This window comes from Apostichopus japonicus, chromosome 11 (genome assembly GCF_037975245.1).
Source record: "Apostichopus japonicus isolate 1M-3 chromosome 11, ASM3797524v1, whole genome shotgun sequence".
Lineage (NCBI taxonomy): Eukaryota > Metazoa > Echinodermata > Holothuroidea > Aspidochirotida > Stichopodidae > Apostichopus > Apostichopus japonicus.
This window is the reverse complement of record NC_092571.1, coordinates 13,324,655-13,352,576: the sequence shown is the minus strand read 5'-3', so window position 1 is coordinate 13,352,576 and position 27,922 is coordinate 13,324,655. Positions and strand designations below refer to the sequence as shown.

General features: G+C 35.5%; 1 protein-coding gene and 1 long non-coding RNA gene across 2 annotated transcripts in view; both read left to right on the top strand.

Moving 5' to 3' along the window:
* The window catches only part of LOC139976397 (uncharacterized), an 87,034-nt gene that overhangs the window by 21,257 nt on the left and 37,855 nt on the right, over positions 1-27,922 (top strand). The window lies entirely within an intron of this gene.
* On the top strand, positions 29-27,744 carry LOC139975699 (uncharacterized). The gene is made up of 4 exons (XR_011795845.1): positions 29-747; positions 9,640-17,112; positions 25,334-25,629; positions 27,667-27,744. It is a non-coding gene; the product is annotated as an uncharacterized lncRNA (long non-coding RNA).

The window sequence follows — 27,922 nt, the reverse complement described above, 5'->3', positions numbered from 1 at the left end:
AGAGAAGGACAAACAGTAAATTCAAAGGAATGTTACGCTATGCTAGCTTGTGACTTCTCGTTCCCGGATATTGCTGTTAATAAAGATCATATTAGAGTGGAGATATATTATAGATATATATATATATAGATGGTTTACGAGTTGCGATGAACTTTACCAGACGTACTAATGGAGACGTTCCCTCTAAACCAACTTACTCCTTCAACGGTTTACAAATCAGACCGAATCAGACAGTCAATCGATATTTATTTCAAATAAAAGTAGACTATATCGAGGAAGATCGGTCCTACTACCGGCCTAACATTACTAAGGTTAATTTCTCTTTCTCCATCTTAAGCCTTCAACGACAGGATGCTGGTACTTATCATCTGTCATTGACTGATGATAACTCTCCGTATACTCTTTACTCTCATCACACCTATCATCTCTTTACAGTCTACCAGCCTCCTACACCTCTTGTTTGTCAAGGCCCCTCCTCATCCCCATCCCGCTCCTACCACGTAAATATATCTTGTTCAATAACAGACGGGTTTCCACCGATAAATCTGGAAATGATTGAGCCCGAGGGCTGTGATTTTCAGAAACATTACACGGATGATAACGGTATTCAAGAGCTTTCTGTTGACATTACGTCTTGTGATCAGAACTCAACTGTTGGATGCATCGCTACCCAGGAATCGCTGGCGTTCTTTTCCACGCCGCAGTATTCGGACAGATGTGATTTTAATATCTCTAAAAGTAATCCAGGTGAGTCTTTTGTCATTTATTTTATTAACCGTGTACGCAAATGCTTTGAAAGAAAAAAAAACTGTCTAGTCGTCATTTTTAAAGTCATCGCCTAACATATAAAAATACCCCGCCCATTTAGAAAATGTTTGAGACTAAGAACAATTTCTAAATACTAAATCGCACCAAAACAAGCTATGTACTGTTCTAACTGCTTGTTCCCTGTTATTGTTAAAATACACAATTTTAATCCAAAAATGACTTTTAGCTCTTTCAAAGTGTTTCCTTGCACGTGTTGCTCTGAAGTCCGTGGGCTGGTGGGTATGGTCAAGGGACATCTTTTTCCTGACCCCAAGCTCCATTATGCAGGCACCTCCTGGCACACCTGTCTTTGCCTGGTTCATATTTGTGAACTCTCAACGCTATCGTACAAACACGCGTGTACTTTATCATAGTGTTACAGTGAAGCCTTGCTGTGTTGATAAATAGTCTTCATATTTTGTAATTTAAATGAACGGGGAACTACATGCAGTGGCGAATATAACTACATTAGAACATATGCTAGTTATATTACATGGAAGATGCATGATTCACAGAGGCTTTTGACATAAGAGCCATTAAAAAGTTAGCAAGTATTGATATAACGAGGACACTACCTATATAATGTTGTAGTGAGTTAGTTGAAGTAACATGTTCTTGTAAGGAAGTTGGACTGTTGTTATTTCAGTGGGTTTTGTTGTGTATCGAATGTGTGAAGATATAGGGTGATTTCATGGCATATTTAAATAATGGAACAAGCGACATGATTTTCCCTACGTTTACTATCTTCAGTTCACATCCATGATTTACGATAACCTGCAATACATTGTTAGTTAGTAAGTTATCTAGTAATATTTACTTCAATCAGTATTATGATCTCCCAGCACTCACCATTTTAAATTTAACCACGTAAACTTTCTGTAAAGCAACGTTTGAAAGTCAAATTAAAACCCACTATCCTTGTTCAGTTAGTGGGTAGTGTATTCTGGTTATACGATGTCACACTCTTTTATTGGTGACTCCCCCTGGACAATTACCTTCCCCCCCCCCCTGGACGAGTACCCTCGGACAATTCCCACTCAGGTAATACCCACCCTGGACAATTCCCACCAGAGAAAACTCCGCCCGGTCGACTCCCCACCGGACAATTACCCACTGACAATTACCCTCCCGGACAATTTCCCCCTGGAAATCCCCACCGGACAGTTTCCCCCGGACACTATTGGCCCACAGATGATTGTCAATCGGGGCACCAAATTGGGACAATTTTATAACGCTATAGATACCAATAAAAACTGTGCGTGCGTACTATATTATTTTATATTAGCATAACCAACGGCCTAACTCACCTGAGAAAAAAATAATCGAGAAGTTAAAGATACCAGTATCTTTGTGCGAGATTCTGGTGCATTGGTGATATATTTATTTATTTCCGCTTCTGTGTGTAAACCATTTCTACCCTGTAGAGAGTGACTTTCGCTTAATTTTCCACATAAAGGAGTGAAATATGGGTTTACTTTGGTCTACTTACATACACTCTTAAAACGTTGGTTAAAAAAAGAATGGTATAGGACCCCCGTGCACTTAATTGGTTAGTTTGTACCCTTAAGTTGGTTAACTGGCAGTATTTGGGCTATTCCAATAAGTGTGTACATTTCACAGTCCGACGTTTAACCAACTTGTTTATAACTTTACCGCTCACTGAGTAAAAAATTCGCGCGTACACATATATGTACACTGTACGTACATCAGCGCAGCGTCTATAACACACACTACATAACACGTCATGCATAGTACGATCTGACAGGGTGGTTCAGTAATCAAGAATACAGCTAACGCCATGGCAGATATCGAAGACAGTGCTGTCTTGAATTTCTTGAAAAAATACGAGATCGAGTCTCTACATGAAACTTTTATCGGTAAGTGTAGCTTAACATCGGTAAAAAGTTTGAACTTATGTGGGTACTGAGACCCCAAGTGACAGTATAACGTTAGGCTCATCCAACGTTAGGTTTATACTAGGCTAACGTGAATACTAGTACTATACTACTACTAGTATGCCTAATACTATAGTAACACTAGTAATATTAGTAACAGTATACAGTTACTAAACTACCACTGTGTTTAACACAGTGGTTTAGTCGATGTTAAATGTTATGAATCTTTTTCGTGTTTTTCACCGTATACTAGTGTTGTTCGTGTAATCGACATAGGCTTGGCCTAATTATTAATGTAAGTGTGGTATCCTATTAAAGTCCAAATACAAAAACTTCGACCTAGGGCCTACTGTCTATAGTATAGGTAGCCTAGCCTAGTGTATACACCTGTTAATTATTTACACACTTATAACAGTTAGGCTAAGGATAGATCAAATGTGATGCCACAAACTTTTTTATTTTGATTTATATCATACATATTTTGGCGGATATTTATGAAAATTTTTGCACGATAACTCAACAAGGGAATGATTGATCATCGCCATACTTACTGTCCCATAGTGAGTAGATAAACCTCATTGTTTTTTGGAGTCATGTCATGAATATTAATGAGGTCACATGATCAAACATCAAAATTTTCAAATTGCAATAACTTGACAACCATTATTCATTAAGTCAGAATTTCTTCATATTTCATATATAGTGATATTTGTAGATAGTGTGTGCATGCTGATGATTTATTCCTTTCTTATAACCCTCAGAGAATGGAATTGACAAAACTGCACTTCTTTTGCTTAAAGAAGATGACATAAGGGATCTGATACCAAAGATTGGTGACAGACTAAAATTTCAGGCAGGTTGGAAGGAGGAGGTGAGTACTCCTGTATATCAGCAATGGATTTTACATGCTTTAAATGTCTTACAAGAACTGAAGGTGGAATCAAAGGCTTATTTTTCCATTTTTTCCAAAAACTGTAACATAGGCACTGGTTTTCAATGGGCTTCATCTCTAAATCTAACCAAGGTATTAATGAAGTTTGTTGTTCAGTAGTTACCCTCCTTATTCCATAAAATATCAGAATTCTGTAACTTATTGATTATATGTGCAATTAGGGTCAAACCCATTACTTTTAGGCTTATCACTTAAAAGCAAGTGTCATAGTGTCCCTTGGGACAATACTGTTTTATCAGTAAACATACGATATTCTGTGAGGACGGTATGGAGTGCCACAGTGTCCTTAGTCATAGCGTCCATATTGTTACCGTGCCATTGTGGAACATGTACCAGACATGTTTGTGGTTTGCTGGCTAAAAGCCTATGTTCCAACCAGCTAGGAAGTTTTAAATGTTGGTGTACAACAGCTTTACATGTAGATCAATAAGTCACATAATTTTCTGAGTTGACTTGAATTTTGCTACCATACTTCAGTTTGATAAAAGAGTATGCTGATTTCATGTGCAGGAAGCATGGTATTGCAAAGGTGCCACAGGACGACCGGCGACAGGGTATCTAGAAGAGCACCTACGCTACGTACGTAAAAAGAAGATTGCCTACTCCTTTGACTAAAGTGTCCACTCCACCAAAATTGAGAGGTGTGTAATAGGTTTTTACCGTGTAATAGGTTTTTACCAACTATTTTCAGGATTTGACTTATCTCTCATGCCATGACAATGATCAAAGACTGGCTTAGGACACGTTATACCTGCCACAACCATTGGTAACTTCAAAATTTGATGTTAAGGAATCTCTGTTTAGTAGGAAATATATGTTTTTATTGTCCTTGCCAGAAGCTGATCTGGAGAACAAAGAGGAATTGGTGATGATGACTGAGTGGCTGAAATGTAACATGGAACCAAGAGAGAAAGTATCGGACTTCATGAGGCAAACTGCAGTTTACAGACAACAGCAGATCAAAGACCACTCAACTAACATTTCAGATATTCTGAAAGAGTATCCCAGGTTGTTAGACCGTGGAATGGTAACTATCAAATTTGAATTTTTGCTGCTTAATTAAGGAGAAATACGTGGGTGATTTTGCATCAAATATAGTAAAGAAGCGAGCTCTGAATACACATATTACGAAGATACTATTCAAGACCATATCCTTTATCTCTTGTGGAGAAATTACTAGCAAGGTTTTGATTTAGCAGAAACACTGAAATTAATTAAGTCACTAACCTCACTGATGAGTTATATATATAGTTACTATATTTCACTTTGAAGGCTATTTGGCCAACTTAAAAACAGTACTTTGATTGACTACATATCTAGTTTGATTGGAAAGAACTAGTTTCACTGCTTTTTTTAAATGATGGCATTATATTTTAAATCTCTTTTAATTCATGCCTGGAAGTTTATGCTAGTAATCAGCCACACAGTGAAGAAAACTGACTGACTTTTAAGTTAACCTTAGGCATCTGGCAGATCAGTATGCATTATAAGGACCAGATTGGGAATAAATGTTATTTTTGGATGAAAATGTTGTTTATTCAAGGATATAGCTAGGATTTTAAGAAAGATTGCTGATGCTTAGTGTAGAAAAAAGGTACAGATTCAAGCGGTATAATAAGGTTTACAATTTGTACAAAGTTTTTTTTTAATATGGTGTCTTTGCCATTCAGTGCTATGGTTTTATGTGCAATGTTTGCTCTGCATTTCTTGCAATTGTGTACCAATCTAACAACTTGTTCATCATCTTGTTACAGGGAGACAAGATAAATTATTCCCATGAATATGTTCAGTGATGATATCACAAATGTTAAATATTGAATTTTTGCAACTCAAATTTCCCCCCACCACATTAAAAAAATAATTTGAAAAAAAAAACATTTTTGAGCTGTATTCTGAAATATTTTCAAAGCATCTGTCAATAAATGTTAAATACTTACTTTTCTTTCCCAGATGTTTTCTAAATGTTATTAAACTAGCCAAAGGTCTCAAGTAGTTGGATTTTCCACATCCAGCTTCAACAATACATAGTGTTTGTATAGATGCATGGAACCAGACTTTAACAAATTCAGTGAGAGTGATTTTTTAATGGATCCTAGCTGAGGATCAAAAAAGAATATGCTTACACACATTAAAATATTCTATTTCCCTTTGCTCTGTCAGATAGAACAAGATTTTTCAGTGCTTTGGCCTGAGCATTAGGATCACCTGTATGAGAAATGGGACTTGTACTACAATGGGATTATAGAATATGGCAAACAGGTTGAAAACTGGCAAGGCCTTCTTGGATTGGAGTATGTTAACCTAGAGAGTTTGTCTATTGGTAAGAGTGCTTCTTATTTCAGTGCACATAGTTGAGCTAATTTAATTTGTGTATGTTGATCATTCCTTGCAACCTTTTACCACCATGACACTAGGAACTTCTGAAAGATCAGGTTTGACCAATTATCTGTAATATATCTGATCTTGTTCTCAAAATAGCCTTAGTTTACTTTTTGTAAAGACAACAACACTTCCTTTTCTTTTTTTGTAAAAATATAAACTGAAATTGAACAAAAAGCATCAATGGGATCTGGTGCAGACAGAAACCAAGTTGGGTTGGTGCAGGTATATTCCCTTGCTTAGACTCCATCTGACCCATCTTTGGGATTTCATTTAAGCCAAAAGCTAGTGACTACTATAGAACAATAGAACACAAAATATGTCAAAGGTTCATTAGTGTTTTGAGATCTGAATATATAATAAAATATAAAGAGTAGATAACTTTGCAAACAGGTTGTGATAGCAGCATAACATTATGAATGTGGGCTTTTAAAGGAGACATGTATGATTGAAAATAAACATACACAAAATACCAAACAGATGCTAACTTATCTCATTACATTCTCATGATATGCCATTTTCTCATTGCATTCTCATGATATGCCATTTTCTGATACAAATGACTTGAAGGACTTCTAGTGTTAGAGACAAATAAAGGCAAGAGAAAATACAAATAATTTGTGCTGTACGGGCACTGTACGTGATAATGACAATTTATATGTTAAGTGGTCATTAATTGTGTTATATTTTTATGCACAAGGATTTTGGACCTATCTTTAGTTATGTTTTGTCACTTTCACAGATAAGAAGAAAACATTGGCATTTTTTCTTCTTCCAGTCATCTTGAGAGGGAAAGGAAAGGGAAAGAAAGGATTGTTTTCAGTAAAAGAGGCAATCACCTCCTTCGTGGACATTCAACCAGTAGGTTTTTAAGCATTCATTTGCCCACTTGTTGAAGTTCATTGACAACATGCTTATGACATATGTGTTTTGTAGTTTGTGATGGATTGCTTGTTAATGTGGAATCTCAACAATTATGCTGGATTTGTGTCAATGTATATAGATGCTCCCAAGCACATGAACCATATTCCGTTTGGTTCAAAATGGATAATTAATATTCATGAGTGGGCAGGGCCTAGGTAATATTATTTAAATATTGATTTCACAACAACAATATGCTTGTCAAATTTTGCTCAATTTGGTAAATGACAGTAGTAGGATATGGGTCACATGTGTAGCTGATTTTAAGGAATAAATTATGAGTTGGTGATAAAAAGTTAATGATAGTAAAAGTATCTTCTAAACATGATAACTAAACAGTAAATTTAAAATGTATCAAACGTTCATAGTACTTATTTTAAAACTAGCATGTCATTGTAAGCATAGATATGGGTGGTTATGAAGTTTGGCTGTGCAAGTATAATTTCATATAAAGTTTTTTCTAAATACAAATCTGCTAGAATGGAGGGCTTTTTGCTGTCACAACTTCATATTGATTGACAAAGAGCAGCTTGTGACACTTTTCATTTTTTTCAATTTTTCTCACAGGGAGTGGCTGATATTCTACAAATTTCAAAGACTATTGATGCCACAAAAAAGCTGCAGCCATTTGTTGTATGTAAAGGAACTCTCTTGGCACCAACCCAAACATTCGTTATACTAGAACGAAGGCCAGTCCCTCAAGAATCACTTCTGAAAGCTATCGATTTCTGTTTCAAAGCAATGTACATTTTGGACATGGCTTACCAACCTTCATGCTGTCTTGTGTGGCAGTTCATTCAAAATGTGATTTATGAAATCAAAGAAGCACATGTGCCAAGTTGCATAAGAGATCTTAGATCATTCTTGGCCTTTAAAAGTAATTAGTGGCTTAAAAGAAAATAATTGTAAGCAAGATATTCATGGCTGATATTTTACAAAGTTCAAAGGATATTGATGCCACAAAAATACTGCAGCTACTTTTGTATGCAAGGAGCCCTCTTGGTACCAACCCAGATATTTGCTATTTTAGAACAGAGGTCAGTTTCTCACAAATCTCTTCTATAAAAGCTGTTTATTTCTGTTTCATGGCAAATGTGCATTTTGGACATGGCTTATCGACCTTCATGCAGTCTTGTTTGGCAGTTCATTCAAAATGTGATTAATGAAATCAAAGAAGCACATATGCCAAGTTGTATTATAGCATTCCTGGCCCTGGAAAGTAAGAAGTGCCTTAAAAGGAAACTGTAAGCAAGAAGCTCATATAATAATTGTAAGCAAGAAGTTTGTATAATATTACTATTTTAAAATTCACACACCGGATAGCATCATCTTGAAGGGACATTTAATTAAAACTCATGATCTGACATATTTTTACATACCATGCTGGTACAAATCAAAACTTTCCTTACTAATTTTTATTGGAATCCCGATCTGATCAACTGATCTTTCATGAGTGAGTAAGGTTTAATGTAGCTAAATTTCACCTACACATGTATCTCTATATGTGGTGAAGATATATAAACTATACATCCAAATACTGAAAATAAGAACAATGCACTGGCTGCAATGTACTGCATTGATCATAAATATGTCTCTAAATGTAATCATGTACACCACATATGTATGTGATACTCAATGTAATTCCTAATTAACTGTATGTATACTATAGGTAAACCTTGATTAATCAGATCATGATTGATGTTTAGATTCTTAGATTGTTTATACATCAATTGATCTATAGTTACATATGTGAGATATTGAGTGTTACAAGTTTTCTATGAATAAGGTTCTTCTTGAAGAGTATAGGTTTTTACATTGTGTCACCTTAAAGGTCTGATAGAGCACAGCTAAGAAGTTGTTACATCCAAGCATATTTGTGTGTTGTTTTGTTTTGTTTGTATTTTATTCACATGCATGGTTCAGCTGGTTATTGTTTTCAATAAAAACAAGTTCTCAAAATGTCATCCATCTGGCTATTGTAATGTAACTGTTTGTTAATTTCTCCATATTTTTCAAGGAATTGTTTACTCTTTGCATTGCCATATTCAACTGATTTTTGCAAACTAGGTCTGCATGAGCAAAACTTGTGAGGAGTCTTTCAACTACATTAAGTAAAATCCACTGAGGATCTCATCCATCACTGTCCAATATATTGCATTCGCTAACATATATTGGGCAATGAAGGCTCATTTAACTGCCCAACCCTTTTGTAATGGTCAAAGCCAATGCCCAATTTAAATGTAGTAATTGCCCAATACAATGATTTTTAATTCCCCAATTTAATGATCCCTACATTTGTAAGTTCACCAATGATGGGCATAATTTACACAATTAATTTAACCAACAACTGTTGGGTACAAACTTATAGTTATTTTATTGGTTAAAAATGTTACCCAACGGCTGGTTAAAGCCGTTAACCAACAGGTGTTGGTTAAAATATCACCAATAAGTCGAATTTGACATACGTGCCCAGTGTTGGTTAAGGTATTGGTTAATTTTTTAACCAACTGTTTTTAGAGTGTAGAGATCTGAATTACCACTTTCGTCCTGTCACGCTACCAATGTAATACTTTTGCAATGTAGTAAAACTAGATAACCTTAACATTTTCTGCGCACTTCGAGGGCACTATATCTGCGTTTGTTTCCTGGTAGACTTTTCTTTCACTCTTTTTTATTTCTTGCCAGAGGCAAAAGGAATATATGCAGTCACGCTTCAGTGGGGACACAACAACAATATGAACACATGAACTCTTCTGTTGCAGTTAGTTCTAGCTTCACCCTCATTTTTACTGGACTAATAGCCTAAGCCCCGCCTACATCGGCTGTCAATCAATCGTCGAAATTTCCGAGGAGGGGGATTGTCCGGGGAGAAAGACGTAAAGAAGGACATAGAGCGTATATGAGTGTGAAATATACACAACATTGTAATTAATAATAGTTAGAAGCATCTTTCTATATATTCTCATAAGTGTTTACGCCTATTACTTATAAGTTCTGTTACGTTGAAGGTTCTTTCCACGTGTTCAGTTCATGACGATTGGTTACAAATATGTTCTCGTTTTCTTTCTAGCATATCTATGTGATAAGCGTCGACTTTTGGGATTAATTTCAAGTTCTCTTTCTTTCTTTCTCGTTCAGCTTGTATTTTCCTTCCCTCTTGCCTCTTTTGCCATATATAAAGGTACCAAAAACAACCAATTTAATTCGTGAGGTAATGAATCACTATTATCTCATTGACAGTGGATATACAGATTTTCGTTCTTTTGAACTGAAATTTTTCCCAACTATTGCATAATTAAACAAGAGCAACTTGTCAAATAACTTCATTCTGGATAAAAGAGAACAAACAAGTGCTATGAGTAAACAATAAATTAACAAAATATATTACTCATAAATTTAGTGTGTTGAATACTACGAGTATTTTAACCGTATGCAATGATGGCTTCTCGGAATGTATTCCGGGTGCCCAACAACTCATTTCGCTAAGATATCGAATCGTCGTTTTCTTTTCCTGTCTAATATTTCTTGTTTTTATTTTCCAAGCTAAGTTTGATTGTTCTGCATACTTTAATCAGAATCAATAGCCACAAACTGCGTCTATACTGTAATGTCCGTTAAGCGTATAAACGATTTTGATGGTGACTGGTCAAATGTTGACGAACTATAGAGGCATTGACGTCGACAGCCAAGGTTAGCCTGGGGCAATTTATTAACGGACTTAACTAAATACAGTATAATAACATTATTGTTAGTCGCATATTTCTCGGGTACCCCTCCCTCTATTTGACCTTTTTTTTAAATACATTTCGATTATATTACTTATTATCTGCTGTCATGTATAAAAAAGAACCCGGGTTTTCAAGAAACTGTGTCAAATGTTTGTAAGTAAGATGCCATCCTTGTTGCATTCTTTCATAGTTACTACAACTATCAACCACTTCCCATCAGGCAAACTTCATGTTAATGAAAGAGGTTCAGACGAATACGTTGTTCTTCCAAAATTATAGTCGACACAGATCGTACCATCAGCAAAGAAAGGGAATTTATATGAATTCATTGAAAAAACTGTTAAATATATTTTATTTTACTATTTTAGTATCAGCGATCTTTCACGCGTGGCTACATTGATATTTCATGTTCTGAACACTTCCGTGCATGCGCACGAACCTTAATTTCTTCTAAAATACATACTCTCTGCTATTGGTTTCTATCGAGAGAAGACTACTCTGCAGAGCTAAGCATCGGTAATTATAACGCACGGCGTAAATATTGTAAGAATAAGATCCCTTTAACAATGGAGATTGTACATTTTTCTGATATTTTCTTTTTCCTATTGTTGCAGTTAATGTCTTTTTCCGAGTGTAGCGATTGTGATTTTAATTGTCAAGATGGACCAGCTATGAAATCGACAGACTGCTATTCGGTTGTAGGATGTGACTTAGCCTTTCGAGATATTTCTTTTTCATATCAATATATATATATACTTCGATTAGAGTTGAATTTCACTGAGATGGCCCACACCGGAGAAACATTTTGCTTACACTGAGTTCTTCAGGTCGGATTATAATCACACAGTCAATCGTTATTTATTTCAAGTAGAATATTCACACGGAGATTATCCATCGTACTTTGATTTTGATTTTTCAATCCTAAACCTCCAACCAGAAGATGCTGGAACCTACCATGTGTCATTGTTCGAGGATTACTATAAAATACTTCTCGTTCAACATACTTACCGTCTGTTTACCATTTATCATCCTCTTTCACCTCTCCTCTGTGAAAGGAAAAATCTTACTTTACATCCGAATAATGACTATAAATTTGAACTGACATGTTCCATTCCAGACGCATATCCAGTTGTAGACTTGCACGTTATTGAACCAAATGACTGTAGTTTTAAGAAGCATTATTCACGTGAAGGTACAGTAAAGATAATGTGTTAAAGATTTATATTACCTCGTGTAGTGGTAATTCAACAGTGGACTGTGTTGCTACTCAGGGACACTTAGACTACATGTCCATCACAGGTTTCTCTGATAGTTGTGCTTGGGAAGTTCCATAGACATATCCAGGTAGGACATACTGTTATCTGATATCAATTTCCAGCGTTTCAAGGTCAACGGTGTTTTCCTTTATTTATATCTCGTTCATGATTTTAGTGACAAAACACATGCTTTATATGAACAGGGAGGAATGGCTGGGGATAATACCGGAAATATTAGCCCAGTTACATGTTGTAACCGAACGGACCAAAATAATAGAGTTAACAGTCATAAATAAATTAATTACATTTATTACCCATCACTTAAATTATATTTCGTGGAAAAGTGATAATTTTAGTATCATGTCTTGAATAATTTCTCCATCGGTAGGGCTGCAAATATATGCACACAACCTCGTCGTCTTGACAGAATTTCACAATAAGGTCTGGTTTGCCATTTTTATCACGCTCAAGATCACTTCCGTCTCGTATTAAATATATGAAAATAATATACCAGTCTCAATATAATCACGGCAGATGACATCCGCTCTTTGATCTTATAAAATAATATATATAGTAACACTAGTGATCATATATAATTGTATCAACTTCTTGGAGTAACACTTTCATGCATTTTTTTGTAGGGTTACTAGTGTTACTTTTTTAAAACTGAATTAACATGGTTCATCGTTGACAAGACAAAGTCCTACATGGCAGAGCTACTTTAAAATAGCGCGCTGGTCCTCAAGAACTATATCATATAAATGAATGATGAACCGCCTTGATCAAATTACAATTTTGAATATACTTTTACCGATGGTAATAGCCATCAATGAGCATGTCTACAATACAAGTACAGCAAGGAGGTCGGATGTAGCTATCAGTCTGTACATTGTTATGTATTCTAATACCAATCTTGTCTTGCCTTACAACAATGTCGTATTTCAATGTTTTTATCCCACACTGAATCAAGTATCAGATACGGTATACGCATAAATAGTAAACTTGTAACAAGATAATTATTAAAGAACAGTAATACGCTATCAGTCTGTGCGAAATTATTAATGATAGCATCTGTGTGTTCTTATCTCGTTTTGTGGCATCTCAAAAACTCGATAAATATTATATTGATTTCATATGTAAACAGGAATTTTATATAGAGTATATAGCAGTGGCTCGAAATGTTCTTCCGGGAGTATTAACATTAACACTTTTTGCCTAATGCTTAAGATGAAAGTGTTTTTAACTTAGTCATGCGTTTGACGAGGTGTAGATGCATTTCCACAATGTAACGTCACATTGTGGAAGCATTCGTCAATTATTCTTAGCTCATTAAGGTAGAATGCTCACGGAGTTATGTTAAGTCTCATATTGCATGTGAGAGCATAGCCAGTTTTCATTACATTCAGTCCGTGTATTTTATTATACGAATGCATCACTTAAATATTATGACTTTAACGTAATATTGCCATATTTCGTTTCTAGCCCTACATTTGCGTCAGCAATCTTTAAGTGCCAATGACTTTTCTTGTATAATAAAGGTAAAGGAGGAATTGTTCGCTGTCAATAAACATTTACTTAAGTTAATGAGGATTACTTGTGCTACTTTCCTTGAGTTATAAAGGCCCATTTCACTTACTCCATCTTCAACCTTCAACGAGAGGATGTTTGTACTTTTCATCTATCATTGACTGATGATAACTCCTGCATTCTCTTTACAGTCTACCAGCCTCCTACACCTCTTGTTTGTGAAGGCCCCTCCTCATCTCCATCTGCATCATACCACGTCGTCCTATCTTGTTCAATAACAAACGGGTATCCACCGATAAATCTGGAAGTAATCAAACCCGAGGGCTGTGATTATCAGAAGTATTACACAGATAATAACGGAACTAAAGAGCTTTCAGTGTACGTTACTTCTTGTAATCAGAACTCAACCATTGGATGCATCGCTACTCAGGAACCGTTGGCGTCCCTTTCTACATCACAGTATACTGACAGATGTGAATTTAACATCTCTAGAACCGATCAAGGTTAGTCATCACTTACAGAAACACGTACAACGTATAGGTATTACATACTGTGAACGTTTAGGGGAAGCAAATTATTGGTATTCCCATGTTACAAATTGCATAATCTGGAGAATTATTTTTTTCAGTATGGTGTCATTGCGTACCCAAAAATTGTAATGAAAGACGGCATCCTAGGATTCATAGTTGGATTTAAAATATGAGCCTGCATAGAAGATACTCTTGACAAACTTTTAGAATACTTAAAGCTTGATGGTAATTCTCATGACGTGAAATGAAAAACGTGGTTGTGACCTAACAGTTCCTGAGAGGGGGGGGGGGATACGTAATGATCTCATGGGTTTGTTGTGAGATGGACGAGGGAAGATGCAAGTAAGATTCACCACAGCTTTAAAGGGATCTAGTACTCCCAAAATAATTAAAATATAGGTAACAAATAATATGGAAACATCATAGACTAAACTGTTTGGTGCTTTTGTCACAACCATTGACTAAAGGAAGCTGTATATTATGTTTTGTAATTTCTTTAGCATTGCAGTATTGGGAAACTACATCTCATGTGACCTTATCATTATGTAACTATGCAACACGCTCTAATCTTGCATGGAAGATCATCAAAATTTTAGTCTACTATCTCGTTAATCTAGCTAACATAGGATCATCAGAAAAAGAACAGACAGGGTTTAATTTTATTTATCCTAACAAGTCATATTTTGTTTAATATTATTTTGACGTGATTTAGACAGAGAGATCCATGATTTTTGATGTTCTACAAACAGAAATAACCTCATTTAGTTATATTAGTTTAGTTCCGCTTAAAACGAGAATCAAATGAAACCTTTATCTAGCTCACACAAGCTACCTTTCCAATCGAAGGGAAATTCAGGAAAAATGATTGGTGTAAACAATACTTAAGTTGTTTGAAAAAGTGCGAGTACTATTTAAAAGAAATAAGATGTTGTATCTCATTTTCACTCGAAACACTTATTTCGGACGGTATGCGGACGTTTTATATGCTGATTTTTCATTCGTTTGAAGTAAGTAAGCAATTTTTACCATATTATAGTAAGAAAACTATAAAGTAAAATTATTGCTATAGCTGTTTTCCTACAAATAGTAAAACTGTTCACGAAAGTAAGTTTAATGCTAATCGATCAATGAATTACAATCACCGCATTAATATTCTTATTGAACACATAGGTTCAACAAAAATCCAAAGAAAGTTTTCAAAAGTGTAGTGTATCGATTAGAAAGGATTCATTTTCATAACTTCTAAAAGCATTTAAACACAAGTTAATCCACTTTACTTTTCTTAAAGAATCTTTATTAATGCCATTCGTGAGAAATGTAATTCCAACGTCTTGGAGCTTGTTATGCTTTCCATTGTGAAAGTAAAACCCAGAAGTGTAATTCTCTTTTCTAATATCTCTGTTTTTCCTACATACAGGCAAACAAGTTGAATAGTTTGTTTTGATTCGAGGAGGAAATTACTTCATTCAATGATTGTTTCTTATTACTACAAGGTCAAACAATGTTAAACAACGAAACAAAAACACGATGTTTTTATCTTCCTTTTATGATCAATTAAGTGAACGACAATTGTATCAGACAAACAGAGATTTTTCTTTGAAGGGGTTCTTTTCAACACATTCCTGGTAAAACAACACACGAATTCACTTTTGTTATTTAACATTTCAACTCTCGGTTTGCCATTTATCTCAAAATGCAATAATTTTTATTTATTTTCTTTTCTTTAACCAGACATCGTCGGTTGTAACTTTCATCGATTTGACGGACCACATACAAACAAATCAACATATTGCTATGTTGTTTGCCGGTGCTCTTAAGAAATGCGCTAAGCAAAATCCAAAATGTCACCAAACCCTACACACAGTAACTAAACTTTCAGCAACGGATCAATCCAGTAAAATACAAAACTCTGCCCTACTGACCATGATCGGTCACCAGTAATAATGTCCGAAAAAGCCTTGTAATATGTAACCTACAATGTACAGATCGCCATACATCGGTCGGATGACGATTCTGTGCGGACAGCTCGGTCAAACAGATTGTTCTAATATGATCTTCTAAATATAAGAAGGCCGAGACAAATCCACAGAAGGCTATTGGTAACGCAATGTTTCAATAATGCTAACAATAACATCAGATGGCATACTACGTTGTGGTTCCGAGTTCCGTAACATATTTGGAACCCAACGACGCACATGCAAGCCACCCCAAAATCTGCAAAAACACGAATATGGCAAACCTTCATTTTCTACTGCTACGAACAGTTGCCTTATTTGATAGTTTGCTGTTTGCTGGGCAAATATACCACACCCGAATCCCCAGTGACGAAAGTCTGATATAAAACCACCCCTTTAAAAAGTTCTGTTTTACCAGACCAAATGAAGTAAAAATTTGACAATAAATGGACTCCAACCATTTTACGCGGGTTCTGTTACATAATTCCTCAACGGAATCACATGAAGTCGACCTCTTCAGAGAGGGCTCCCGACCTCATCAAACCAGGACACGATTTCAAAGAGACCGAGTCACTGTTCGACAGACTGGTGGAATCGTCTGTCGGAGAGGTTACGGGAAGCGAGTGACAGTAGGGTGATCTGCTGGGTTCGTTAAGGGATCAGTATCAACAAGGGATACATAGTGGGCACCGGGACCTCCACCTGTTTACCCTGTCTAAAGCCGTTTGTAACTGGAAGTAGAGCATATCCCATTGCCGGCTGCTCGTCGCGTTTCGCCTTTGCTACATACGACGAGGGGCAGGCGCGAAAAACATAGCCCTCCATTCCACACTGCGAGCAAACCTACCTCGTTTGGGTAATTTTTTATTGGTGCAAAAATTCAATTCGACGAAATCTTGTATCTAAGCAAAATTTCCAAATGTATAACATTTTACAAAGTTAGTACATATGTTATAAACAAAAGTACGTCATGTTAAACTCACAAGAACATGCATCCAAGTGCGGTGAAGTTAATCGACTTACGTAGTTTGGTTGATGATGTTAATATATTTGTGCATCTTACTGTCATATCTGCAGACACGAAGAAAATAATGACGTTGGTGATGATCGTAATTGCCGTAATACTCGTCGTCTTTTTGATAGCCATCGTATATGTCTACAGGTAAGCACAGTTAAACGCTATACATCTACAGTAAAAAATAGTTCAACTATGATTGTAATTACATATAAGTACATTCAAAGTATGCCTTGTATATGTGTATCACTAATTTACATGAATAGATGATTAATACTATTTTATGTACTTTGACGTTCATTATCCAGAATAATTTACATGATTATGCTATGATTGACGAATTATCTTTCCGAACATGTGAATGCATATATTTTCAGTCTATAATAATTATCATAAAGTTTATAACATTGTGAGTTTCACACTGGCTGCCAAATGCTTTTGAAAAGTTATACCCTTATGCGGCCTTTTGGCTAAGATCATGTGTAGTTTGGTTTCGGTTCCCTTTCGAGGGGAATGGTGATGCACACCTGACGATGATCACACAGTCACAGTCCCGATACAAGGGGATTGGGGTTGAGAGCGGATCAGTCGTTCGGTAGTTTGGTTTTCTTTGCTGGGCTACTTTTTCTTAAAAAAGTACCCTTATGCGGAAGATAATCAGGTTGCAGGTGATTTTCGCCGTTTATCTGGGTTGCCTTCTACGGGCGCTGGTAAGCTGGGGAGGGCAGTTTGTTTTGTTGCGGGCAGGTCGTCCGTTTGTAGCACTTTGAATGTTCGGGTGGGAGGTGGTAAGCCTTTTGTTTCTGGCTTGTTTGGGCTGTGAGTTCTGTTTATGAGAGGCGGTTTGATTCTCAGTGCCGTTTGGCCGTGATGTTTTGGTTCCCACAGGACGGGTCACGTAAAAAGTACAATGCGATGATGTTTGATACGATTTGAAGCGGAGATTATCTATTTTACTTCCATGATTTTTTTTTTTTTTAAATCCTAAACCTGCAACTAGAAAACGGGACAACATAATTAATTCTCTGTTATTAACGCAACTAGAAATCAATAATACGTTGTTTGGCTGTAGATATTACTTCCCCTTTACAAATGTTTCATTTTCATAAAAAACATTATATAGTACTTAGATTAGTGTTGAAACTCATGGGGATGACTTACACCGGAGACAAATCTGATCGCAGTGTTGCGTACAATCGGCTGTTTTTCGGAGATATATCTTAGATTCAAAGATTATATGCTCGGGGAAGAACACTCACACAGTGATTATGATCATTTTTTCTTGTTTCTTTCAAACCTACACCTTCTAAACTATTTTAAAAGGAAAATGCACTTTTTTCTCGAGAATATTGTTTTTTTTAATAATGTCAAGATGGATCAACTATGGGATCAATATATTGTTATTCGCCTGTCTTTCTGTTTTGTGGCCTGGTCTTTCTACATATTTAATAAATACATATTACATAGTACTTAGATTGTGAGTTGAACATCACCGAGATATCACAGAGCGGCTACATATCTGTTCGTTCTTTTGTGTACAATTAAGTGTTCCTTTCGTGTTGAAACTCATGGGAATGACTTACACCGGAGACAAATTTAATCGTAGTGTTGCGTACAATCAGCTGTTTTGGGATGTTAATCATAGATTCAAGCGTTATGCATTCCAAGTAGAATACTCACATGGAGTTTGATTTTTGTTTGATAAGAATGGGCTGGTTGGCTAGTGCCGTTTGGTACTGAGAGACACTCACGTGGAGATTATCCATCGTAAGTTCACGATTTGTTTTCAATCCTAATTAAACTAAGGTTTTATCATTTACAAATTTTCCATTTTTCTGGTTTATTCTTCGATTTGTTACTGCTAACGACATTAGCCAGATAAATGTTTATATTTTTATTGTCAAGGATGACCAACCATCAGATCAACAGTTTTTTCTTTGGTTGTAGGATGTGAGTTTTTCTTTCCATATTAATATTATATAGTACGTAAAATATAATTAAACGAATTTAGGTAGTTCAATGCTAATGTTTTGACGGAACGGGCCATTGTAAAAAAAAAAAATTGCGGCAACATCGTTAACGCACAGCCTAAATGCAGTCGAATATTTATTGAGACGCAATCTTGCAACGTAATGATTTAACATTTTCTATATTATTCCTCGTATTTTTCCGGCTAGCGTCATTTCCAAAGGGAACTTATTGTTGTTTTTATAGTGAAGATAGATCAACTATCAGGTCAACCTGTTCATTGCCTTCTCTAATATTTCTTCTTCATATAAATATCATAAAGATGTACTTACATTTGAGTGGAATGTCACCGAAGTGTGCACACCGGAGAAATATCTGTCCGTACTTTTGTGTACGATGGAAAGTCTTTAAGCTATGAAAGGCATGGTAGTTAACGTACAACGTATAAAACCATTTGAAGATTCTTGTGAACTGGAATAATCCAATATGGAGTCTTCCCGTCTTCCTGGTTAATTTTTCGAAATGTTCCTGATAACGTTTCACGAAGGCACTGAATGGATTTTTCTTGTCAAGATGAAGCAACTATCAGATGAAAATATTGTTTTCGGGTTGTTGGATACTGTGACTTTCTCTTTCCATATGATTTCACTGTCATACAAATATTATTAAGTACTTCGATTAGAGCTGACAATACCGAATTGTAACGTATCGGTGACGTATCTGCCCGAATATTTACTGATGAATCATGGATTCAATAGTTAGTGATACCAAGCAGAGTCATAAAACTTGGACTTGTCCTTCGTATCTGCAAGATTTGGGGTTTTCAATCTTAAACATTTAACTGTAAAAATTGCAGTATATGTCTGCGGGAACGTTAACGCACAGCTTAAAGTTGGATATATGTTGAACTGAAATCTTTATATATCGTTGATTTTATGAAGTTAACGAAAGTTCTATAATGGAAAGGCTTCTATGTTGATGCGGGATCTAATTGGGGTCCACTAATATACAATCATTTCAAGTGAATATATTATTATATTGAGTACACTTGGAACTGTCATCAATACGCTTATCTAGAATCAAAGTATATGAGATAAGGGGCTTAGATGTGACTATCACCTTGTGAACGTTGGTAATAGGATTTTCAAAACATACATTGTAAAGTGTTATAAAGTTAATCGTGTCTTGCCTTATAGCATTTCCATAGTTAAGGTCCCCGTAGACTATTATACCAGATGAAACATTTCTAAAGGTAAACTAATACGTGTATGAAGTACCTTTGATCATCCAATACAGCTGCGTAAACTGAGAGTGAGAAACAGGCGTCAATCAAACCTCTGAATATTGTTCACATACTGATTTAAAATCATATGATAATACTTATATAATACTTACATAACCAGTAAAGTGGTATCAAATGATACCTGTATGTTTGGATCTTATTACCGTTGGTTAGCCCAAACAGCTGCGTTAGCTAAAAGTGAGAAACAGGCGTTAATGAAGGTTCAGAATATCATTTTTACTGTTATTTGGCTTTGATTTAATTGAACTATGTGTGTATTGTAGACACCTCTGTGATGTAACAGAGGTTCACAAGCAATAGTGTTATTTTTAATGGACATTCGATTTGTTTGATGAAGAAATCAGGTAAAAGCATGATAATGAACGTCAGCCTCATGTTCTCCAAGAAAGCTTTTACTATTACATTGAATATGAGAGAAAAATACAAAGACAATTATCGATCATTCAGTAACAGAGGGGAAAGTCAAGTTAAACTGCTTTAACGTTAATAGTATATTATTTCCTGGGTAAGTGAAAATATTAATGACACCTAATGTAATTATGTGTCATCCTCGTTAATCGATAACACCTATTTATGAGAGTTCATATGCTGATTTAAACAAAGTTTCTATTTATACGCAACTGTCATTATTTTCATATTTATATTCTTTTACAGAGTAATCATTGCAATTGTAATAAAACATTAATCCATTAACCCTGTAATAAACACAATTTAACTTGTGAACATTTCCAATGCGATTCTTGGGATAAAATACTTTCAATATATATCAAATGAGTATGTTCTGAATTATGAAAGTAAAACCCGGAAGCAGAATACATCTCTTTATTACCTTTCCTGCGAAAACAAGTTAAATTACCCAAAACTGTTGCAATCAAAAAATGAAGTCACTACATTTATTTATTCTACAAGATTGAACAATGTTTCAATAAGAAACAATGAATATCCACTTGAGGTTATAATTATTTAATCGAATATAAACTATCATAAGCTATATCTCTACAGAAAGAAATAGTTAAATTGTTAAATGTAAAAGAATTGAAAAGAACATTCCAAATTAAGTGTATCGCATTACAAGATAATCACAGAAGAGAAAATGATAGCATTTTATATATAATATACATTTAAAAACCCATCCTTATAGTAGAATACTGATATTGACAATTACAAATGTATATAATATATCATAGTTAAGGGCTTGTAAATGTTCCCATGGTTCTGAAAATATCATTGTTAGTATTTGTAGAAAACCATATAGCCAACCATTTGGTGTTCAATGTTTTTCTTATATATCATCATTTCTGATCATATTTTGCTTTAAGAGACGTTTTTGGTATCGTCGGGCTAGCCATTAAGTTCAACTGGCTCACCAACTTTGAAAAAAAGATTGTTGTAAAAGAGAAACTTACTACAGAGAGAGAACATTTATATAGATAAATGCAAAAGAATAAAATTATTCAGGGTAAATCAAACAATATGCTAATTGATTGAGGTGACTAGGGCTGCTGAGCCTAGTTAAAGGAAACATATAGAGTAGTAGTCCAAAGAGGGCATATAAGAGAGGAGAATCAATAAAGATAACTGGAAAAAAGAGGAAGAAGAAAAAAGTTCTTTGAATGCAAAAATTGATCTCGCCCCGTCTATCGTTCCTATCATCTACAGCCATGCAAAACAAGCTGTAGTGAGCCAGAAAATATACACGAGGAACATAACAAGACTGGTTATAGAAAACTATATGATGTACGTAATTAAGGGGACCACCCTATTAGTTTTCAGATCTACGAAATTTGCGCAGAAAATTGTATTACACGGTATGCGAGGCCAAGCTCCCGCCGTATATGCTGATAGTCTCAACCAGTCGGGTATTCACGTAATATGGTACACCCGAAAAATGTGTCGTATGTTATATATGAAATCATAACAATAGATTATTAAATTTGAAATGTAGAACTGTTTAGTCACAGAAATAGAATCAATATCCGAATAAGAATGCTACAAGAACACACAGACACACGCTTATTATTGAAATAAGTGTAACACATGCGATCTCCTACTTTAAGGGAACAAGAACATTTAATAACACATACGATATCTACTCTTATCACCCTAAGAAATATGCGGTTAGAATTTTATAAATTCCTCTGTTATATAGTGGTACAGCGCCATCTGAAACGTAATGCTTATGGGCATGGTTACTTGACTAGTTTAAGTTTTAATTAATTGTATTTTATTGATTAGCATATATAAACAAACTTCGTTCGATCTGACATATCATACTTTGACAACGGTACGGAGTTGTTTCTCATTAAGAAGAAATACATTACAAAGAATAAATGACAGCTATTGCAATTTAATGGGACTACGGTGTACACTTTGACGTTCTCTTGATGTTTTTTGGCAGTCATCACATGGTGTCCTGTCACAGCCTTGTATTTAATTCATTACTGCTTCGTAATGAATTAAATTCGATAGGAAACCTCGACTTCGGGCCATTTAAAATATATACAGAATTGTTTCGGATCACATTGCTATAACAGGCGTTTAAAGTGGCAAAGATGAGAGGGAGTGTACATGGGAGGGAGAGATTGTAAAGGGGCAGGAGTATGTTTCTTGCCACCATTGTTCAGCACGGCATGTACTCCACGGAATTGTTGGATCATTCCACTTTGTTATTGAATTATTAGAAAATAACACTAGCCAACCAACATGGTCGAATTTTTGTTCCATATACCTCTATCAAAACGATTCAATAAACTTGCAGAACAGGACAATCTGCAGAACGTATTGGATAATACACATAAAATATCATCACTAAGCTATTTCAAGATGGCTTTTAATTATTATTTTCTTAATTCAAAAAGGGAAAACAATCATAATGTAATAAATGTTACAATTGACTAATCAAAGCCTTTTTTGCTTTCACATAATAAGTTAACTAACTCTATACGAATGACTTTGGTCAGAATGAATAAAATACATACGACCCAACCCTTCCGGTTTATACGCGGACTATTCCAACCTGCCTGTATAAAGACACAACATGGTGCATCTAATGGTTCCAAACCAATAAAAGGGGATATTAATATTTACTGTAGGCCCCGCCATTTACTGCATCATCAAGCCAATCTTGCGATAAGCTAGTAAGCCGACCGATGATCGATACCGAACCATATTCTCTTGATACAAATCTATTAAATATTCGAGACAAAATTTGTTAGTTTGTATTATAGCTTGATTTACAATCACAGGAGACTGCTGCAAAGAAAGCAATTATCAATGGAAATTGGTCAGGTGGTCAAGATCATTCCATGGTGAATAGTTATAGATGGTGTATGATGATATTCCATTCCGGGCCAAAGACACGACCTCTTATGGAAATCCACCCAATGTACATGTCTTGATCAGTTTGTACTGTGAATAAGAGACTACCTATAATCAGTACCAAATGAAGTATGTTATAACACCATTGCACATGTTAAACCTGTCAGCAGACGCTACTGTGGAAAAATTACTAACAGACGAATTCAATACTCAAAGGCTATTTTCAACTCATGACTGGTTAAGATTCTAAACAACATACTGTTGTTATTTAATTAATAAATATACCTTGTTGAGATATTTCATGCGTTCTGCAGTAAAGTGATATCCACTATCTGTTAAAATGTGGACGAAATCATGGCGAAACCTTTAGAATATTCTGGTAAATCCAGTCAATCAGTATGCATAGGAATGTGTGTTTAGTATTTTCTGTTTGTAAGTCCTTTTCAGTAGCAACTGGTCATAAATGTAAAATGATAACACACATCAGTTTTAACTGATTAACGGCTCTCACCTTTACCAGTTTTACCTGATAAAGTCATGAGAATCGTCTGGAAAATCGTATAAAATGAGCCATGCATTTAACTATGTTGGTTATAACCAAAACCTTAGTTCCCCTGTTACACACTTGAGTGAAGAAAGGTTATTGAATAAGCCAGAGGACACAACCCAGTGATCCAGTCAGGATCTGAATATGTAATCCTTATAGTATATTAACCAATGTATCACAGACGCTCTCTATTGATCATATTACATGATTGCCAAATCTACCAATCAAAATAAAACGCAATTAACACAAATCTAGAAAAAAATATTAAAGAAGCTTTACTGTTTCAAATGGTATCATCTGAAATGACGTAACATAGTCATGATTTATTAGGAATGGATCATTGTCATGAACGAAATCTCCACTTTCTAACCACGTCATATTTGCCGGGTTGTTTCGGCTATTATTATTAAATAGCCATCAAACTCGTTGAAATGTGTTTTCGTGGGTGGGGCGGGGGCAGGGCTGAAGAGAGACAAATTTACCCCTTTTATAGATTGGAGGGGGCAGTCGTTATTCCCCGCCCTTTACTTGTGTATCTGGTTGAGTTAGATAGTATCTATGTAAAATTCACGAGACTCGACTATCAATTGCATACTTTACGCTTAACGCATGCTTTCTTACAAAACAAGCAAAGCAGACAGAGGGAATTCAATACATGTTTGACTTGCATGTATAAATAAAATCATCCGAGCGATTTCCATAGCCTTATATCCATTACCATAACCAGTTAAAAGGTTATGAAAATACTGCAGACAACAGCAGACTTCCTTCTCTCGAAACTACAAGTTAAATTAATTATTATTGTCACGTAGCCATAATTTCTTTTCTTTTTTAAAATCATTGTCAGTCTGGTCATTTTCATTTTGAATCAACACATATATTATTCAAATGAAAACACACACATGTGCACATGCACGGGTGTTACTTAGGAACGACTCCTTGTTTTGATACATAAACAGCGCTCCTCGCTTTACAGACAGATGCGCGAAGTGTTGCAATAAATTAAACATATTTACTTTGAATATAATTGTCACATCACCGCGATCTATCGATATGGGCTTTGTACCTGTTTTACATTGTTTTTTCATTTTTCTAATCACTTTGTCATTTCCCGAAGATATTGATTGTGATTACCACTGTCAAGATGGCCCTACAGTAAATTCAACAGACTGCTATGTGGTTCAAGGTTGTGACTTATCGTTTCGAAATATTTCATTTTCATCTATATATAGGCAACTTAGATTAGATTTGAACTTCACCGAGCTGGCTACCGATGATGCTGTTCCTCGAACTCCCTTTCTTTACTCTGGTACGTTCCGGTGGAATGAGGATCATACCTATGATCGTTATATATTCCAAGTTGAATTCCTGTATTGTGACCACATGGATTGCTATTTTAGCTTTAATTTCTCAATCCTAAATATCCAACTAAACGATGCTGGAACATATCAAGTTCACATACAGTCTACAAACAGTGACTGGACTGGCGGCCCGACTGTATTGCGGCAACACACATACCGTCTATTTGGTAAGCCTTACCTAACATTTATCTACTCATACCCAGTTATGTATGACTAAAAGCCATCGAGTGTTAGAGACATGTTCAGAGTAACCAAAATCATGGAAACATCTGGCAAACGTTACTGTGAATTTTAATATTTTTGTACATGCATTGATATAAGAAGTTACTTTGATTGAAAAAAGGGGCAGAAATATCCAAGTGATTAGCTGTTCTCGAAAAACCATAGTGTTAAATGAGAAATGACTCTAACCTATTCGCTAACAAGGATGACATCATGTGTCTTTTCGTTTTCTGAAGTGAATTTGAACATATTTGCACATTATAGAAATACCATTATATACTGATGGTTATTAGGTAAGGTGGGTTAGAGGACATTCGAAATAGAGACTGTTGTTCAGTTCTTTGACAAAGTTTTACATATTCTTTGAAAACGAGGTGTGCATAGTTAATATAAATTACCTGACGGCACAATGAACAATGCGATTAATTATATTCAATGAATTATTCAATATGTAAGGGTGAAGGATTCTACCAAAAAAAGGAATGGAAGGTAAAAAAAAGGTCTCACCATTATAAGTGCGTTTTACTAATCTTCCTACCATATGAATCCACGACCCTGTTGTATTTAAACTGTGATCAAGTAACACTAAAAGTAATTCGATGCAGATGATCGAGAACCATGAATATATTAATTTACCTTCATGTGAAATATAAAGCCAAAAAACAGAATAGTAACTCCGGATTTTGTGTTAATACCTCATATGGAAGATGTTATTTTAGCCGTCAATTGACGATGTGTTGTTATCTACACTGTTCCATCATATTTTGAATTCACTCGTTCGGTCACCAGAGCAGATTAAAGTAGAATGCTCACGAATTCAGTTTTGTTCAATGTTTCACGTGAGAGCTTCATCACTTTCAGGTATACAGTCATTCCGTTTCATGAATGTTTCACTTTAAAATGATGAAGATAATGTATATATGTTTATGCTCTGTCAGTGCTTCATTTCAAGCTCCACGTTCAAGCTCAAGCTCCACGTTGCATTCTCATTTTCTGTTTTTCTCAGTCTAACTCAGTATGAAAGTATATTAATGACATTCGTTACATACTCAAATTTGATTTGATGTTACTGTAGGGTACTGTTCCAAAAGCCACGTAAAAGCATTAAATTAATAGCGAGAACACAAAATGACAACAAACGATTCATACACACACACACTCACCCTTCAACAAATATGTTTGTCATTAAATAAGAATGTTATATTAAATCATTAGCCTACTTCCTAGCTAATATAACTGCTCAAATTAAATAGAAAAACAAAGCGCCGTTTAAAATTCGAAACGCACTCGTGCATGCATGTTGTCATGTCGGAAATATGTTTTCCAGTCATGCAAAGTTGAAAGCAATCGTATTGTAACAAAGATCACTTTCTATCTCTCATAAGAGTTTTCAAATAAATGTTGGCACAAACGCACGTCTGCGACGTTGGACAAACAAAAAGTCGTTCACAATTTAAAAATGGATGGTTGCATTGTTTCAAAGTTCTTTCATCTTACCATCTTCCTGGTATTAGATACTTGTAACGTAATCGGCTGTTACTACCACTGCACAGAAGGACAAACAGTAAATTCAAAGGAATGCTACGCTATGCTAGGCTGTGACTTCTCGTTCCCGGATATTGCTGTTAACACAGATCATATTGAAGTGGAGATATATAGTAGATATAGATATATAAATGGTTTACGAGTTGCTATGAACTTTACCGGACGTACCAATGGAGACGTTCCCTCTAAAGGAACTTACTCATACAACGGCATACAAAGAAGACAGAATCAGACAGTCATTCGATATTTATTTCAAGTAAAACTAGAATATATGAAGGAAGATCTATCCCACTACTGGCCTGAAGTTACTAAGGTTGATTTCTCTTTCTCCATCTTAAACCTTCAACGACAGGATGCTGGTACTTATCATCTGTCATTGACTGATGCTGACTCCCCGTATACTCTTTACTCTCATCACACCTATCATCTCTTTACAGTCTACCAGCCTCCTAGCCCTCTTGTTTGTGAAGGCCCATCCTCATCCCCATCTGGCTCCTACCACGTAACTATATCTTGTTCGATAACATACGGGTTTCCACCGATAAATCTGGAAATGATTGAGTCCGACGGCTGTGATTTTCAGAAACATTACACGGATGATAACGGTATTCAAGAGCTCTCTATTAACGTTACGTCTTGTGATAAGAACTCAACTGTTGGATGCATCGCTACACAGGAAACAATGGCGTCCCT